General features: G+C 36.4%; 1 protein-coding gene across 2 annotated transcripts in view; it reads left to right on the plus strand.

Annotated features, from left to right (window-relative positions):
* The first annotated feature begins 2,931 nt into the window (after positions 1 to 2,931).
* Positions 2,932 to 20,976, plus strand: part of LOC140153079 (uncharacterized) — a 52,947-nt gene continuing 34,902 nt past the window's right edge. The window contains exon 1 of one of the 2 annotated variants that reach the window (XM_072175696.1): positions 2,932 to 3,067. The gene's annotated coding sequence lies outside the window, so the exon portion shown is untranslated. Of the gene's footprint in view, positions 3,068 to 16,123; positions 16,548 to 20,976 lie in introns of those variants that run through there. The other variant, XM_072175695.1, reaches the window with a different exon arrangement.

Raw genomic sequence — 20,976 nt, forward strand, 5'->3', positions numbered from 1 at the left:
GGCTTTTGACTAACACACGCGTCGCGTCACGTCACGTCACGTCACGTCACGTCACGTCGCGTCTTGGCTGCAGTTGTTAAGCTTATATCATGTAAGCTTATAATACGTGAACTGTCATAGGCGATGACTGACTGTGTGTGAGTGTGATACACAGATGCATTTTGCAGTTTGCTGTTTATGTAATGCTTTCTCTGTGCAGAAACACACTTATGTCCTGGTGGGACCAGCATGACCATAGGCCTACTAAAAAAATCCAAACAACCCTATGATGTGGTTATTGAGTAACCCTATAAAACAACCCTTTCAAATGGGTCATTTCATTTGACCCCGAAATGAGGTCATTAAGTAACCCAATAAGGCAACCCTTTTGAAGGGGTCATTTCATTTGACCCCGAAATGTGGTAATATTTTGACCCCAATGGGGTTACTATTTGACCCAAATACGTAGTCATTGCAATGACCCCGACCAATGGGGTCAAAATGACCCCGTTAGTGGTATGGTGTTTAGTTGATAACTATGCTGGGGTCAAAAATGACCCCGTAGTTTTAAGTGTGTAGGTCATTATAAACTTCTCATATTAGCTACTAGCTACGCGACATATAGGGACGCGTTCATCGAACTGCAGCCAAAACAAAAAAATTACACCAAAACGTAATTTTTTGTTGCATTAATATTGATACATAAATACAGATGGTTTTAATGGAAATCTGTGTTGGGAACATATGGGATTTCTCAAAGATTTAATGCAGTTATAAACTCCTTATTCGATTTGTATTTTGCATACCCTGAAGAAAATGCAAAAATGTGCACAAGGGGCACGTTCGCCCTTTTGGGGATGGGGCATGTTCGCCCTATATCTTCCCCGGGCGGACTTACCCCAAACTGGAGGGCGGACCTGCCCCATCAGCGTATTATGCAAAATATTGATAATTATACCATTAAACAAGGTAAAACTACTGAAAAGCATGTTTTTTAAAGTTATGTGGTATCAGTATTACTCATACCACCGTTTATGTCCTAATCCATAATCTCCCCGAAGTTGTTAACATGATACGTTTAAGCTCACTTTGGACCCCTACATTTTACCATGACCCGACCCCTGCAACAAATTTAGTGACTCCCCAGAAGAGAATGAATGCCCTGTATACTCTTGCTAAATGTTTGCATTGAATATGTTATTGTTATGCAATGTTTAAATCATTTTTTGTGATTAGGGTGAACTTACCCCACCATATGGGCGAACCTGCCCCAATATGGGGCAAGTTCGCCACTTTAAAACTTTTTTGTTTGCTCTATCCTGTTGCTATTGTAAGGCCTATAGTTCTGGGATTGTGGCCGTATATAGCTAAGACATAGGGCTTTCACGTGGGCTAATCAGGTCACCCCTAACCTTAAAATTGACATCGCTAGGCTGGTCAGAAAAAATAGGGCGAACACTCCCCGCTCTCCCCTACACAGTGCTCTTTCCCATTGACGCGTGACCTCTACAAATAGCCCTACGTTAAAAGTATGGGGATATGATTAGTTAACGTCGCTGTGTGAAAAATAACCGGCCAATATTAAAAGTACTCTTCTAAAGTTCTAGAAAATATAGTTTTTTAACATGTCCTAAATTTTTAGCTAATTTAGATGTTTGGAAATATTCGTACTTTGGTGTTTTAGTTAATGTTATAGGTAGGCCTAATAGTACATTGCCTAGTTAACGTCGCTGTGTGAAAAATAACCGGCCAATATTAAAAGTACTCTTCTAAAATTCTAGACAATATAGTTTTGTAACATGTCCTAAATTTTTAGCTAATTTAGGTGTTTGGAGAGGGTCGCACTTTTGTGTTTTAGGAAGGACATGTAAACGACAGATAACACCAAAAATATGAAGAAATTATTTCCAAACCGTGTTAAGTCAACAATCATTATGTTGCTCATTTTCAAGAATGCAGGTTTACAAAAAGCACGCCATTGTCTCATTTCGTGAACAAAGGTACACATACCATTGTTTCCTTTCGTTTCCTTTATAATCGGTTACCCAACTGAAGCTATGAATACCAGCTTTATTGCGATATCGCACATGAAAACAGATTGTGCACAACCAGAGAAGATCCGATTTAATCAGTTGAGCTGTTTCAATGAGTGTTATCTTGGTTTAATAGCTTTTAATGGGGTTAAGTCCTGCAAAGGTCGAGATGAATTCTACTGTAGACATGACTGCATCATGATAGGCCTAAATTAGTTGATGTTATAGATTTAAGAGTAGGCCTATAATGGCAGAGGCGCTGTATTATAACCATATGCGTAGATCCCATGGGGGGGGGGGGAGATAACCCCACCAATATTTTGCCAGGGGGATGGTCCATACAATCATCCCCCCCCAATGTTGATGACTGATAATGAGTTTCTGACAAACTTAACCGGGAAAATTAACCTCACATTTGCCCATTTTAACGGTGCAAATTTTCGCGCGCATTTATTCCACTTTTACACTAGGCCTAGGCCCCCCCTATATGTCATCAGTTTAGCTTCAAAATAGCAACATTTTTCGCGCACTTCGAAACTTATTCTGTCACCAATTGACTATACTTTAAGATTTTTTTCCAACTCCCCCCCCCCCCCATGTCAAAAAGAAATCTACGCCACTGATTAGGCCTAGGCCTATAATGTTATCAGTGATGGAGGAAGAACTTTTGAATGACCCTCATAGGCCTATATTTTCGTCTTAGGCCTACTTTGTTTTGTTTTTCACAACTCAAAAAAGTCCTACTCATAAACAAAATAAAAAGTTTGAAAAAAAAGGGGGAAAAACAGGACTGAAACTGGCATCGAGAAAAACAGGGAAAAAAAAACCAAGCCACTGCGCCCTCTGCAATCAAAACTAATCAAAAGGGTGACAGGCTGTAAGTAACTAAAAGGGAAAAACTTGGAAATTTCAAAACGTGAATAAAATAATTTTAGACTTGTCAAAAAAGATTCTGTCATTCCGAATTTACCGACAACCTTAAATTCGATTCTGGAAGATACTTGGGGCACAGGGCCTGGGCTGTTACCTGCCGATCGTTTGAATCTACTTTCATGGTGAGTACAAAATCAAGTTTAAAATCAAATCAAACCTATAGTCGATTTTTGATAAATAAACATTATGTTATTTAATCATGATCATTAGGCAGGCTATACCTGATCTCATGTACCAATACCTTGTGTATTGGTACATGATTCGGCGGGTATACTTCAGCAATAGCGAATAAGTGGTCGTTTTTTACTCTGTTCAAAACGTCACATGTACACCAAATACAGCCCCCGGAATGGTCTACTTTTAGCGTGCCTTAACTCCGAAACAGTTTAGTCAAAGTTAAAAATGCGATCCCCAACCCTTTGCTTACCTTGGACAAATTTGCAGTATTTTCCGCTAGCTCCGTGTTGAAAAATGGCTGGTACATGCCCGGTACAAACATAGAAATGGCCACATTTGCTTCAGTCCTGGTATGAATATTTCTTCCGTAATCCAATGGTTGCAGCGTGGGCATCACGATGATAGTCTCCTACACAACCAGCTTTGTCGGCCTGGCGCTTCGTCGATCCTAAAAGTGAGGACAGCGTGAGCTCTTACCTGCGTAAAAGTCTGTTCGACAAAGGCAATAAGGATGATTGACAGCGCCGTTCATTGGGCGGAGCCATTATATTACAGCAGACAGGTTGCGCTGTTCTCTGACCTCGACTGTTCGTCACGTAGACATACCGTGACCTGGGTACACGTACAAAGCTGGGGGGATGCGACTGCGGCCGCCATTTTGAATTTTTGACACGCGGTATCTACTCTTCAGAAAAATTACTTTTGGTGACGTTTTATATCAAACAATTTTCGATAACGGATTTCTACTAGGATTTCAATTTTTTATTAATGAAGGTGCATGTAGTTTTGAGGAATAACACGGGATGTTTGAGTTTTATTTCAACTGGTGGTGTAGGAAGGTGAGTGAATTCGTGAGCGAGGCGGGATTGAGGTTTTGTTGTTTCAACGATCCGGTAGTAGGATCTAAACGTAGGCTAAAATGTTTAATGACGCCATGTTTACATGAAAACATTAGCTGCTGCGAGGTCAGTGTCGTTGAATTCTTTACCTAAATTCCTTTCAGGATATTCTGATTTCACTTATTTATGATGTGTACGAAAATTCACCATATAAACTCAAAAGTGTGAATGCAAGCCGTTATTGCTGACAATAGAAACATTGTTGCAAAGTCATTAAAAACAGGTCTGTATTACAGACGTTCTTTGGCCGAAACGAGATACAGGCTAGTTAGGCAGTCTATAGGCAGGCTTAGTTCACCACGTAAACTTATGGCTCAAAATTCGGACCGCTCGCCAATAAGTTTACTGCTTTCTATGTTTTGAAATTTGTTGACGTTTTAACGATCCCCGATTTCTGGTCGCTTATTTTAGCCGTGTCACGTCACATGCATGACGCTGGTGGATACCAACCAAACTTCAAAAAAAAAAAAAAACCTCGATCGCCGATAAATCGCCGATATGGGACTTACATAGGATTACACAGAGTTATTTCTTGCCAAAGTTTGACCATTTCTAGGCAAGTTGGCCCTACTTTGTCTAAGTTATATATGAAAAAGGACAGTCTTAAGTAAGTATAAGTGCAACGCTTTTGATGTTTTGATGTTTTGGGAGACTGGGAGGGTTCAGAACAAAAAAATGATGGAGCCTATTCTTGACTGTGTAATATTCCTTCAACCAGTTGCCGTGCGGTAACAGTCTTATACGATGGACAGATAGTATCAGTTTGTGAATGAGGACATCGTATAAGTTCCTTGTACTAAGGCAGGCTGGACACATCACACTACCGTGTGATGTGTCCAGTTCTTCGCCGAACTTACATATAAGATGGAGAGTTTAGCATAACGGCCTGCCTATTTACGCTTCCTGAAAACACTCTTGCACATAACATACAAAACCACAAATTCACTAACTTCAACTTGCACTACCGACACCATGAAAAATATTTTAATTATTACCGATCCTTCAGAATACTTGCAAATATTGGCAGTTTCATAAAATCCTGCTGCTGAAAATCGTAAATTCCACAATCTTCTGTCAGATCCAGGTCAGTAATCACAGATGGGCGAATCTACCAGCGTGACAAGACCAGAGATAATAAAGGATGAGAGGCCACGCCGTACAAATAGCTAGCCTGATTGGCAAGCGTTGTCGCTGGCCAGATCTTCTCTGATGCGTGTATGATGAGTAGAGACCATAGAGCCCTATCTAGGGCTCTGTGGAAGAAACAGTTCCTAATTTTGAAGCCATGGATAATATATTCATTTATACGAGAACCATATTTTTGTACCAATCACAGAACAGAATTTCACCTACTCACAGCTGTCAATCATTCTTGTGAAAGCGTAAGCTCCGCCTAGTATCAAGGTCTTCTTCTGCGCATTGGTTGTGCGCATTAACTAGCCTCCAGCACAAATCCTGTGCACACGATCAGGTTGGATGGGCGGTTTACGCCTGGTTTACACAATAGGAACTGCAATGCATCCTAAACTGGATCGTTTCCGTGTATTCGCATTGCATGGTGGGTAATCGCCTGCCAGTTTGCGTAGCTCCACGTTCACAACAGTTTAAAATCAACACAGGTAAATGGCCCATTTCACGGTTAGGCGCCACTTTTTGATTTTCAACGTATCTGGCCTGGTGTGTAAAAAATAATGGGGTTACAGAATTGACTGTTGGTGATTTTTCATTGTCTCTGTATAGCCTACCTCCACTAGCTTAATCGGCCTTTCTGCTTTTATCTTTCAGGGCCCACAGGGGTCAGAAGTGGTCAAAAACCACATTTTACTAGCAACCTAAAAACAGACATTTATTTTCCAATGCTGCCACTTTTAACTATGTTGAGCCTACCAGCTGCTTTTGTTGTTTTTATGTAATGAACAAGTTGCACTATACAGCCATACATGAACAAAGTAGTAGTTGTCAGTTAAACTAGCATGAGAACCATTTAAATTTCTGAATTCGGATGTGACATTTTCGTTCACATCTATGTACCTTATTCAATGTGGAATAGATCGACTAATACTTTACATGAATGGCAAACTAGTGTGTTTTAGTAAAGTTCAGAGTCTTGTTACTATTTGTTGAACAAATTACACTTGTTGCTCTTAATACGTAGATACAGCGATATTTTGAATTTTTGCCAACAAATTCGTTCACAATTTTGTCACATCCGATTAATTTTCCAAATAGTATAATTTATTAACAAATAAGTGGCAGAATTTGTTCTCCTTGATTTTTAAAAATCTCCTGCTATGACCTATCTAATGACACCATTTAATGAAAACTCCTTCGTCAACTTAGCTTGCAGATGTCATTTCAAAGTTTCCGTTCACATGTGTCACATCCATGGTACCTGTCACATCCAAAATAGTTTCTTCAAAGAACTAAGACAGGAATGGGACTAGGATGCCAGTTTGAAGTTATTTCATTACAGGTTTGTTGGGGATGAAAAGGCACAACAATTCTTTAATTCAGTATGCCTTCTTTAATTGTGACAGGAGATTCAAAAAGCTTCAATTTCCGTTCACATGTCACATCCTCAAAATTAGTAGTTTTTAGGCCAAAATACTTAAACAACATGATATTTGACTTTCTAAAATAGGTTTATTATTTCATACATGTCACATATGATTATTTCATGGCTTTGTTGTTGTCTTTTAGGGGACAGTTTTGTATATAATTTACAGAAGCGGATGTGACATTTTCAATTGTGAAATGGAATATTTCAGTATTATAAACATTTTGCTTGGCAAAAATATAAAGGGTCAGGAAAAACATTTTAGCATTGCTCAATTCAATAGAATCTATCAAAATATATGTGTTAGAAGTGCTTTAAAGCTTATATTTTGACAAGCAAACTGTTTATAATAATGAAATATTCTGTTCACAATTAAAAATGTCACATCCACCTCTATAAATTGTAAACAATGTTTTAAAATGAACACTAACACAGGTTAATATGTTTCAATATATCCCATTTAATTTACTGAGTGTGTGAAAACTCTTTGAATCATTATTTTCTAAAACATACTCTACTTTACAGTGTGTGGTTTCCGTTCACATTGACATCAGTCACATCCAAAATTGCACAAACATAAGAATCTTGAATTTGACCTGTGCTTTCAAACTGGCTGATATTATTTGTGAACATTACCCATATTATGACCATCAAAGCTGTGAAATATCAGAGTCATTCATTGATTATTAAAATTGTTGAGTAAACCTTTTCATGTCAATTTCCCTTTTTTACCACAAAAATTACATGTAAGTGGCCATAAATTTGTCATTACACAACAAAATTTGCCCAAATTTGGTCAGAAGAGAGCCTATGACATACTTGTTTATTTTAAATATCTATTATATATGTATTGGACAGTAAAAGTATAAATATTCACTACTCAATATTTATCAAATTTGTTAAGAAATTGCATAACATGAGATAATAAATTATAATTTTCTTCAAGAAGTAGAGAGATTTAAGCTGGGAAATGATATTTTTATGAAAATCTGGTCTTATGTGGAAAAGAAAACCCCAATTAAATGAAATTTAATCCATTTTGAAAATTTCAAGTTTTTTTCACCAAAAGTGGCGCCTAACCGTGAAATGGGCCAAATCCATATAAAAATTAAGGTGGCTGTGTACTCTCAGACATGCATGTAGTAAAAGTGCAATAACTTTGTAATTATTCGCATAAAACATATAAAAGTATACATTTTTATGAAGGCAAGACATCAATAAATCTTAATATAAATACAGATTTGGGGTAAAAACAACAATTTTGAAGAAAATCACAAAAAAGTGAGTTTTTGGCAATATTTGTTAGGTAGGCCTACATCAAAAAAAAAAACACTCTTTCCAAAATATTTTATTTTGTTTTTAATTTTAGCTCAATCTTGAGGCTCCATTCCAAAAACGTTTTTTTTTTTTTTGATATTGGCCTTATTTTTGAGATATTGACCATATAAGGCATCAAAATGAACTTTTAAAATTCAAAACGCCTATTTGCACAAAATGATGCCCAAAATCGGAAATAGACCAAAATATAAAAAAATGAGAAAACCGTTTCTTGAGTTGATCATGCTTTTTATGATGATCATATTTGCTTACCTATAGATGATGTATTTATTGAGTTATCGTGTACCTAAATCGTCATTTTACCGAGAAAATGAACATTGAAATAATGGCCGTTGAAGTTTAAAGTGGTCACATTTTACACTTTCATCGAATCTCACAGGAGAATGCGACAGTTTTCGTTTTGTAACTTATATTACGTGAACATCGGGTAAATCCACAGCCCCTTGAGAAGTTTGAGCGAAATCCATTCATAACTTGATATTTAAATCGGGGAAAGAACTTGAAAAAACCCACATTTTATCAGCTAAAAGCGGAGCCATTTGACCACTAGGTTTTTGTGCTTCCGTGGTGTTTCCATAAGATGCGCCCGGCGCATGCAGATAAGCGTCGGCGTATAAATCCACGTATTTGCTTGGCGTTAACAAATTGCGCGTTAACAAATTGCGCGATCACGCAACGCGATTAGTTGTTGTGCGCGTGTACCTTGCTGGTACAACAAAGATTTTCTTTCCTTTTCAATTTCAAACACGAGTGGAATAGTGAAATAAAATCCTTAAAATATTGCAGTTGGAGTTTACAAATCTGGATTTTCATTCCTTGTATTTATAAAAAACATAACAAGGTACAAACATATCATAAAAACTCAATTTTGAGAAAGAAACAATGACTAGAGTACACAGCCGCGTTAACATGGACACAAAATTGACATAGCTTATGTAATTCAAATAATAAAATGTAATATTATCATGATAGATGCACGTTTTATTAAAACTTGAAAAGATTATTAAGTCCAATAATTTGTTTGTGTTAGCTTACACGAGTCACAAAATGGCAACCCATCACGCATTTTCTGCATGTGCCGACATTAGTAACTCATAGTGACTGTCCTCAAACTAGCGCCAGTGTGTCTCAGGCCTGATAACGACCCCAGGTAATTTTATGCAGAAAGGTTTCTTGCGAACAGCTGCAGGTGACAATTAAACAATGAACACGGCTTGTTTATGTACATGCGTGGGAGGCTTTGTACGTCAGCTGGCGTGTTTTGGACATGTTCGGCGTAAAAAGTGTCGTTTTTCTTCATGAAAAATACCAGCGATGACCAGTTTTTTGTGGGCTATGTTACAGGTATGTCGGTTCGTCATAGGGTAGAAATGATAGCCGTACAATTTGTATAACATACAGTTTAACATAGACCTAAACATTAAATGGGCACAACTCGACCTTCCGTATTATGCACAAGTATGTGGAAGTGGCAGGCATACATGATCATGATGAACGCCTTCAGTTGAATTGGGTTCATTCATATATTTTCATGACTAAACGGTTGTTTATGCCCGAGGGGCCGCATGATGATTCAGATTCAGATTCAGATTCAGATTTTATTGACAAATACCAAATATAAAGGTGTAGTCAGTTGAATTAGGGGTTCATTCATATAATTGTATTTTCATGACTAAACGGTTGTTTATGCCCGAGTGCCGCTTGCCCCGTTCATACATATACCAGAACATTTTGTGATTCTTATTTCATCAAAGTTACTAAAATGCATGATTTACCTGCACTTTTCCTACCCGGCGATCTAACATCCGGGACACCGGGCATAAACGCTGTTTATGCCCGGCTCTCGACCAATCACGCGCGCTGTTACATAGCGTGTATGTATGAACTCGAAATAATACTTATACCTATGACATATGATCCTGACTTTTAGACCACCCGAGCTATATAAGGTACAAATTGCAAATTTATCATATTAAACTTTCACAACAAGGTTAAACTTAAAGGAGTATTTCGTGATCCTACAGCTGTAGCATCCTCTTTTTGTGACATTTTTCAGTAGATATCTACGAAAAAAGCTTATTCCCAAAATGTCAGTTGATTCCGATTTTGTGTTTGCGAGTTATGCATGATCATGTGTATGACACTGCTCCATAGGCCTCTGTTGTAATTTCGTTCTGTAGGTGCACCAGAACGAAATTCAAATTTCACGATATCTTTGCTAAACGAATTAATCTGCAAGAAATATTTGGTACATAAACATTATGTAGCCAGAGGTATCCAGTGGTATAAAAATCTCAACTTTTTTTGAGAAAAGTTGGGGGATGAGGCTGGCCGGCTGTGGATCACGAAATGCCCTTTTAAACATGTTTTCAACTGTACAAACATACCTTTTATTCCATCGAACAAGCTTTATTTTGTTCCAAAATTCATGTTTTTATAGCTATTTTTGACGTATAAAAAGAGCTGGTAACAAAACCGGTGATGCCAGCTCCGAAGTTTTTGCGTAACACTAGCCCTTGATGTACGCTGCTTTTGGCGGTAATTTACGCTAGCGTATCATGCATTTTCAAGCGCGTTTGACACTTTACTGCGTGACGCAATTATGCATTTATTCAAAATGGTGAATTTCTCGAAAAACGTGATGTATTTTACCCCGTATTTTCCATCATTACTCAAAGCCCTGCCCTCTTTCACAATATTTTAGCTTCTTGGATATCATCGGAAACGTAGATTAGTAATATTAGGTAGGTCACTGTATTTTTAAAGATTTTTTAGATGATTTTTACGATGAAAAAATTGATGTTTTAAGCTTCTTTTCAAAAATCGGTTTTAGCTTGTTAAAAAACGGGTTAAAAATAATTTTTAGCTTGTGGGATATTTTTGCTTAATAGTTTAAAGCTTGACTCCTTACAAATGTAGATGAAACTTTTAGTTTAAGTTTGTTAGAATATTAAACCTTGATGAAATAGTAATATTTGAGCCCTACATGTATATATAGCGCGGGTGGTCTAAAAGTCAGGATCGCCAAAATACTAATAAATGGTTGTGACAGTAACAGTAAACTATACGTAGGCTTATAAATATTATTGAATGCAACATATTATAATGGCATAATTATAATGGCACTTCAATACAATGAAGAGAGGTAGTAATCTGATATTATCATGCACAGCTCAGAGGTGGGTGGACAGGATTTGAAGACACCTGAAAAAAAAAATAAATCGAGAAGCAAAAAAACAAAACAAAAAAAACAGGAAAAAAAACGGAAAAAAAAACCACCATCCCAGAGCCCAGACGCCTCGAACCGAGGCTTGAGTTGAGAGTAACTGCTAACACCATCATGACCATGTTGGATTTCGCAGTGGCAGATTTAAATCGCTTGCGCTAACCTGTAGGGTGATTTGTCCATACGCTGGTGACGCAATTGCATTAAAATGCACTGATTTGAATCTGCCAATGCAAAATCCAACATGGCGTTACTCTCAAATTAAGTCTTGAGACAAAACATACTGTTTCTTTAGTAAATCAAACTAGAATATAAATTTACAAATGCAAGCGATTCGCACACAATTTGCAATGTTGACGTATAATAAAATAAGATGCAGCTTGACTTGAAATTATTACAATATGTTCAAAAGGACCTTGTTTCCATGATAAAAAATGTCTTTTTTCAATCGAAAATCGGGCAAACAGAAACCATTAAGTAAAAATTAAGGCCAGGTTAGTTTTCATGTTGCGTACAAGGAATGACTTTTTAAAGTGACAAAAATTTAGTGTGCTGACTGTGCTTATTTAAGCCTTTGATGTATTATGATGGTCAGTTGCTGTGTTTTCGCCCAAATTTAACATTTATCTTTAGTTTTTACAACTTTTCCTCCAAAATTGTGGGTAAATTTCAAATACTATATCATTGAGGCAAAATTGGACTATTTTGCAAAACAAATTTTGAAAATTGACCCATCCACATCATCATACCAAAATTGACCAAGAAAAAGGGTCATCGATATATATATTATGTAAAATCTTCAAGCTTATTTATTTTACACTATTTTGGCCCATGATCGGGGTAAATTTTGGTGGGAAACAGGATCCTTGCTTGCCCCTTTTTTCTTCCTTTGCCTTCCGGATTTGATTTTCGCCTTTTTTTTTTTAATAAGAGGGCACTTTTCTCGTACATTTTTTTGTGAATTTTTAGAATTTAAAAGGCATTTCATGATCCACAGCATCATCCCCCCACACTTTTCTCAAAAAAAGTTGAAATTTTTTTCTACCACTAGAAACCTCTGGCTACATAATAGTCCGACGAGTAGGACCTTTTTTTCTAAGTTTATACTCATTTCACACTATGATCACCATCTCACATGGTGCAAGAAAGACGAATCGCGAAAGTCTAGTAACTGCGCCGCCCCCCCCAAATTTTTTTTTTTTCGGGAGGCGCGGTTAGTATATTTTTGTGGTTAATCTTTCTTGAGCGATCAGAGTTAGAGTATAGTTGGTAACTAAGAAAAAAAACAGGTCCTACTCGTCGGACTACTACATAATGCTTATGTCCAAAAATTTTCTTGCAGATTAATTTGTTTAGTAAAAATATCGTGAAATTTGAATTACGTTCTGGTACACCAAAATGAAATAACAACACATTGTCTATGGAGTAGTGTTATACACATAATCATTCATAACTGGCAAATGCAAAATCAGAATCAACTGGAATTTTCGTGGATATCTACTGGAAAATGTCATAAAAAGAGGATGCTAGGATCACGAAATTTGATTTCTACTTTTGGAGGTTCAAGCCCTTGGAAGTTCACGCTCTTCTGAACAAGCCCATTGTTTATGACATTCTTTCTGATTATCAGATACCTATCTTATCAAAAGCAAATAGACACGCAAATACTTTGTAACAAAATGTTAAACCACTTGTGTCATCTAATCTGTGATGTACACACACAAATAGATAGTCAGATCTTGATTATCAAGGTTAAACATTGGCGAGACCAATCAGTTGAATCAGAGCAGTTGAATATTAACTGGAATGCCAAGAATGTTATCAAATTATTACAGGTTTTAACACTCCTGTTGAAGTGGGTAATTAGTGTATTGTTTTTGTTTGTGTAACTTTTTAGTGGTCCTTACCTTGATTAAAGAAAATATTTTATTCTATCTGTGGTCAAAACATGATGTAACAGTAGTAGAACTGATACTGGTTCAGTCCTAGTATCAATTTTAAACCTGTTTCAAGTTAATGTTATTTAATAAATATAATAAAATGAATATTAAATCTGTTCATCTGGACTTATTCTTTTTGATAGCGACAGTATCGCGTCTCATCCAAGACGCATCATCAGGCTGACTGATCAGGTTGTTGACTTTTGACCAGTGACACACTTGGTGGTATGACGTCACAGGAGAGTCGCCAGGGTAGTTTCCGGATTGCTGCGTCGTAGGTCCTTGACAGGTTGTGGCGAAGTCCCCCTCCTCTGTTGAGCGAAGGTTCCTCCCGCCGGACATGTATTGCCTCCTTAACTCCTCTTTCAAACCACTTATGTTCTCTGTCGAGCACTAGCACATCCTTGTCCTCAAATTATTAAATAAATGAAATTTAATTTCTGACTTAAAAGGGCATTTTGTGGTCCACAGCCACACCCCCCACTTTTCTCAAAAAAAGGTGAGATTTTTATACCACTTGAAAAAATGTTTATAAATGAACAAAAAAATTCTTGCAGATTTATTCATTTAGCAAAAAAAATTATCAAATTTGAATTACATTCTGGTGTAGCAGAACAAAATTACAACACATTGTCTATGGACCAGTGTAATACACAAAAATCATGCATAACTCATGAATGCAAATACAAAATCGGAATCAACTGAAATTTTGGGAATAAGCTTTTTTTCGTGGCTAGTAGTGAAAAATGTCATAAAAAGAGGATGTTAGGATCACAAAATACTGCTTTGCACTTTCCCACAACCTCACCCTGCCTCCAAAAATAAAAAACTTTTATACCATCAGAAACCAGGACTAGATAATATTTGTGTGCATTAACTTTCTTGCAGATTTTGGTAGTTTGACAAAGATATCTTCCAATATGTAGGCCCTAATTGTATTTTCCAGCTGTTGTCAGCCTAAAATTACAACAAAGTGGCCTATATTATGTCACTGTAATAAATGCGAAAATCACAAATGCAATACATGTCCAGATCAAGTGAAATTTTGGAAATAAGCATTTTTTCGTTGATGTCTACTATTGAACCATACGCTAAAATCACAAAATACCCCCTTTGTTAGTTTTTACTGTCACATCCCCTTTTAATTTTGAGGTTAAGAAATGAGGTAAAACAAAGAAAATCATGTGCTATTTATAATTCCAGGCAAAGAATACTAATTCAATGTGTCCCTGACTGTTCAATAGAAGTAAAAGTAATCAAAATGTACAACTTTATCCAACTTTGTAAAAAAAAAGTAATTTTTTTAGTAGCAGTATTTCTCTGGTTTCCAACCTTGAATAACAAGTAATTTTGGGCCTATAACTTGCTTTTTCAATTAAAAAAAAATAGCCTAAGGAGGTAAGATGTATCGGTAGAAGGGGTCAAAAAAATTTTGTTGCGGAAATAGGGGGGTCACAATTGATTTATTTCGAAAAAAACCCAAAACAAAACCAAAAAACCCAACATTTTTTTAAAGATTTTTTTTTTGATGTCGACATGTCGGGATATGTGCCGATGTTGACATTATGTCGATGACGGCCTTAGGGCTCTTTTTGAAATTCCCTTACACAGGAAGGTGTGCGCCATCCTGCAGCTTTCCTGTGCTAGCCTTCTTTTGTTAAAATCCTGTGTGATTATAACACTGCAATTAGCCACTTCACTGACTTAAATTAGGAGCGAGCTTTCCTAAGGCGCGCGCTTAGCGAGGGGAATCCTGCCTTCTTTCTGTGTGAAAACGTGGTAGGGTATTTCAATATGAGCCCTTAATGATTGTATATGTACAACGCTACATGGTTGCGAATAAGCCAACCGGGAAGCCAACTATGGGGCTTCATTTAAAAGGGCATTTCGTGGTCCACAGTATCATCACCCCACTTTTCTTTCATGAATAGTAAAAAAAGTTGAGATTGAAACCTCTGGCTACATAATGTTTATGTACCGTACATGAATAAATTTCTTGCAGATTAATTAGCAAAAATATTGTGATATTTGAATTTATATGTTCTGGTACACCAGAACGAAATTACAACACATTGTCTATGGAGCAGTTTCTCATTTTCTCTGGTAATATACATATTGAATCATGCATATTAACTCGCAAACGCAAAATCGTAATCAACCAACATTTTAAAGCTTTTTTCGTAGATATCTACTGAAAAATGTCATAATAGAGGATGCTAGGATCTCAAAATACTTCATTAAGGGGTCAACTGCATTTGTTTTTCATTAGGCCTGCTTATTGCCTGTAAACTGTATGGGGAAACTGCACCATCGACAATCTGTACCTTTTACTTTCCTTGACAATAATTGAGGTTACTTTAACATTTAAAAATTCCTGTATAAAAATCCCAGGCATAAAATTCAGTGGCATTCTGTCATGGCAACCTGCCAAGTCACTCAACTCATAAATTCCAGCCTGTCTGATTTACCCAAAGAGGGGGGAACAAGTCTCTTCCCATATTGACCATGAATGTGCTACTCCCTGGCAAAAAAAATATTGAGTCAAGGCTTTCCCAATCCATTCATGATGAGTCAAAACACCAGGGTGGTGAAAAGTTGAGGAGGAAAACAAAAGTGTGCAGTGTGTTTGAAATGGTTGATTTAATAGTCTGTGGGCTGTGGTATGCCATGTATGCCAGTCTGTATTATATCCAGTGGCTCACACTCCATCCAGTCATATCTCAATGAGAAGTGTGTGTGTACATTTGCATATGAATTACTGGTATGGAACTGGCTCGCAGGGGGTATATTGCTGGTGGATTCCTGGTAAATAAGTTCACTTTAATCATAGACCAGCGAAATATACTGAAATTGGAATGTTTAACTCTGTGAATTTTTATGCTAACATTGATTAATTGCATAAAAATTACTTAAGATTCAGAAATTGTAAGCACTCCAAACATTTGTTTTGGACAAGTTTGTGGCAGGTATAAAGTTTCTTTCATCCACCCCTCAGTAACAGTGGAATAGTCCTGAATGGCTGTGGTATTTTGTATCCCAACACAGCAGATGTGCTGAGAAACCTAAGCTAATAGTAATGCCCTGCATCTTGCAGTCAAACCATTGAACGCAACGTCAATAAGGATAATATTGTGAATGCTTCCGTCTGCTTAAATGTTACCACAAATTCATAAATTTGGATACAATAAACCAAGGATATAAATACATCCAGGAGATACATCAATAGTGCATATTTTTACAATCAAATTAGAGCAACTGTGTGCAGGATTCACATGTTTACATGCACAAACACACTTGACATGTCTGTATGCAACGAGTCTGTATGCATATGAGCAGTAGGAACCACTTGTGTATTGGCTAAATACTACATCTACTGAATCTTAACTCTTTTGTTGGATATATATATTTTGCATGGATCATATATGAAATAAGAAGGGAATTAATACTATTATACGTAACATAATGGTGAGTACAGATTAATCTAGTTGCGTATGTGTAAAGAACCAACCGCTAAACTAAACCCACACAACGCTTTGTTGTTCTGGTCCATGGTCGTTTCTTTGTCAAAACCTATTGTATATATCCAAGAAATGACAACTGACTTTGATACAAATGATTGTAATCTGCAATTTTTTCACACACATTCCAAACTATATATTTGAGCTGAGGCTGCCAAATTTTGTTCAAGTAACCGCATGACATGAGGTACATACATTGTACATACTGCAGTGATTTCATGTGCACACCCTTTCCAAATTTAATGAGGTGGATGTTTGTAAATTATGACACTTGTTGCTTTCAAGTTGCATCTAACTTTGTGCAGCCAGCTTCTGCTGGACTTGTTTTTACACTGACAAATCCCTTCATGACCCTTTTAAAGGAGTATTTTGTGATCCTACCATCCTCTTTTTATGACATTTTCCTATAGATATCCACGAAAACAGCTTATTCTCAAAATTTCAGTTGCGATTTTGCGTTTGCAAGTTACGCATGATTATGGGTATTAGTATTGCACTGCCAAATATAGGCACTAACTGTGTTGTAATTTTGTTTTGGTACACCAGAACGTAATTCAAATTTGATGACATTTTTGCTAAACAAATTAATAAAGTAACATAAATGTAACCAGAGGTTTCTTTTTTGAGAAAAGTGGGTGGATGAGGCTGTCTGTTGATCACAAAATGCCCACTTAAATACAAGTCATCTCAATGATTCGCACATATTTTTGCATAGTCAAGTCTCACTATTTCTCACAACAGTAAGTACATTAAATGTGATTTAAATGTGATTTAAACTATGTAGCCTAATTGATAATAATATAATTTCCCCAGATTGTTTATCTGATATACAATACATGTATATTGGCTGAGCTGGGGTATATATTGCTCCCCAAACTGAGTGTTGATGTATTTCCAACAAAATAATAAGATTATGTGTTCAGGTTGTAGAATGTATAATTTGCACCAATACTTACAATGTACATTGTACATGTATGAAAAAATATTTACTTACAATGTACATTGTACATGTATGAAAAAATATTTGATACAATGTAGATAATTTGAATAGACGATTTCTGTGGAACCCTGAATTTGTTGTGCACAATATTTTCTCCTTGCTGCGCCATGCAAGTTGACTCGTTTGTATTGCTACATTTTAGACTGATCCACCCACATGCAAGGTTTAAATGGAAATTGCATCAGATAAAATACCAGACCTGACTTATTGATCGTTTAAAGTGCGTCAATAATCATAATAATGAAACATTCCTCTGAAAATCAATTCTTTAAAAGTAGCAGATCTATACCTGTGTGTACAATGTACATGTAATATCAATGTCATCCATCTTCAGAAACATTGCGTACCGGTATATAATAGCCTATACAGACTTTTTGTTTTAAATTTTTGTAGTGATGAGCAAATAATAAAAAAATTAAAAGGCACTCAACATTTCCCAAAATATATTTGTATTCCTTTCATTTTAGAACTTTAGGCTTAGCTAATTTCTCTTAGCCACAAATTCTTCATTTTTTTCATACAATATTGTTGATGATGCTAATAAATTCAACATTTACAAAAACAGCATTATCATGAATAGGAAAGAAATAGAGGAATTATCATAAATTTAAAATTAACAATTTTTTATTTGCATGAAACACATGTACCATATTCGTTCCAATAAGCACCCGTGCCCCAATAAGCGCCCACCCAGGAAATTTCCAATCAGTGTTGAAGTGACAGATAGATGTTGATACGGTGAAATAGCTGGAGGACTACAAGTCTTGTGTAAATTTACATTTTCTACATCAGAAAAGCTACTAGAATGTCTCGGGACCCTTATATAACATACATAAATTTGTAGAATCAACACCCCTTACGAAAAATTGGGTAAACCAGTTAAGAAATAAGCGCCCATCCATAATGACTTTGTTAAGCGCCCTGGGCGCTTATTGGAATGAATACGGTATGTACAAATGTATACTATGTGTCAGAGTAGTTTACATGCATCCAGACCAGATCCAGACCTACATGTACATGTACAATTATGTACATCCGGGAAATCCCATTGCGGCCTGTACACCATCCGCGATAATCAACTTTTGAATTTAAGCACCCTAAACAAGGATTTAACCCTGGGCTAAAACGATACCCTAAACAGGTATCATGCGCCTGTTTTCACACCCTAAGCGGGGATTTTATTCCTTGCATCAAATTTCATACCCTAAATTTCATTTCCGCGTATTAGCAATTGCAATTTCGCTACCTTTTTTTTCCAAGTTTTCATGTTTTTGACACCCTAAACACGATGCGCGCATATCATGCCCACCCACGAAAAACTACCCTTTTTACACATTTTCATTATCGCGGATGGTGTACAGGCCACAATAGGAGTGACCCCCCGGGCATACAGTACATACGTACATTAAATTGAAACTGAACTGGTTGATGTTCACCCTTCATGACTCTGATACTTCCATCTGGTATAAATTGTCCTCATCACATGCTGCATGTTTAATCAAGTTACACAACATTCAATGTAATACATACTTGCAGATTATCTAATCACATTATTACGCCGCCTCCTCCTCCTCCTACCCGAATGTCAACTTTGTCGTCAATTTCTTGGTATCGTTATCCTCGCATACCACGACGTGGATTCTGTTCGTACCAATACCAACAAGTGAAGATGAACCAGAGCTGTACACTGAAGTTTATTTTTGATTCCCTTATAGCCATAGGCATTATGGCATTTCTTGGGTAGACCATTGTAGATGTGATACAGCTGACAGGCCATGAAGCAATCCTGGGAGCTGGAAGGATTTCACCCTGATATACTCATGAATGCTCATGAATGATATTTTACATACATGTAGATATTATGAGGTTTTCAAAAAAAAAAAAAAATTGTGCTATACAAAATGCACAACTGGTCACATACATGATTTGATTAGATCCGATCAGACCAAAGTTGGCAAAAATATGTTTAAATATATAGGTTAAAAACAACAAAAACCATAACAAAATGGACATAAATTTTGCAGCCTTGCAACCAAGGGATTTCAACATTGGTAAGATTATATACTAAAAATTATTAAAAAGTTATTATTTGATATTTAACTAGTGGCAGCACCAGGATTTTTTTTGGGGACCAAAGTGATATTCAGGGTGGGCAAAATCGACAAATTTTGCGCAAAATTGCCCCCCGTGTAGTGCCGCCACTGATAATAACAAAATTTTCAACATTTTAAACTTTGGTCTGTGTCTGAGTGGATCAGATTGGGCCTAACATTTAGACTGGCAATGTTTAATTTATATGAATTTGTGCATAGATAATTTAGATATCATACAATTTACATACAATTTGTGTGCAATATACATATGTACAGCTGCAGCTTGCCTTTTGCTTTAGTCTGTTTGTTAGTCTGTATCCATAAAATTTAATTGGCAGTGTTAAATTTTTTATTAAACTGAGCTGCTTGAAGTGGTGTGCAAATGTTTGTTAGGACTGGTGGATTTTGTAATTAATGTCAGAGAGGGCCTGTCACAGGTTTGACATATTATACTTAATTTCACATTACAGATTGACCACTGTATCCAAAAGGGGCAAACTTATGGCCACTTCAGAATCTATTTAAGATATATAGAAATGTGTACAAATATAAAACCAATGCATTTTTTGATCTTTAATAGATTTTGAAGGGAACACAAACTTGTTACAAATCTGCCCCTTTTGATCCATGGATACAAACTTGTGTAATTTATGGGTGATTTTATTGTTTTTCAAATTAACCATGATAATATCAGCACATTTCGTCAGGTCCAGGGACTCTCTAAATCCACAAAATTAATTAAAAGTTGTATATTTAAAATTTATTTTTAGAAATTGCATTTTTTTTAAATTGAGGTGCATATTTTGGCCTCCAAAATTGTGTATTCTTTGCAGGCCTAAGTTAATTTTGTAGCGAGTGAGTAAGACATGAAGTTTGACATGGACTTTTTTTTAATATCATTTCTTGTGCATGATGCATTGCCCCTTTCCAAAAAAGAACAAACAAACTAACTACATGTACAATACATTTTTTATAACATTAAAACAACAATAAAAGTATGTTCATCCAACCATCCACACCCCCATCCCAAGTTTGCCACACACCCCCACTTGTACCCACCCTGGCCTGCACCCACAGTCCACACATATTTTTCGTATGTACACACACCCACATACATGTACCATGGGCAATTATGCAATCATGAAAACTCATTACTATAGTATATTGATTTTGTGGTATTTTGCAGGACTACTTGTAATTTGTATACATGTAGTAATTATTACATTTTGTACTTGCTGTAAACAATATTGTTTACAAGTGAGTAGGATACTACACGTGGGCTG

This window comes from Amphiura filiformis, chromosome 5, assembly GCF_039555335.1.
Source record: "Amphiura filiformis chromosome 5, Afil_fr2py, whole genome shotgun sequence".
NCBI lineage: Eukaryota > Metazoa > Echinodermata > Ophiuroidea > Amphilepidida > Amphiuridae > Amphiura > Amphiura filiformis.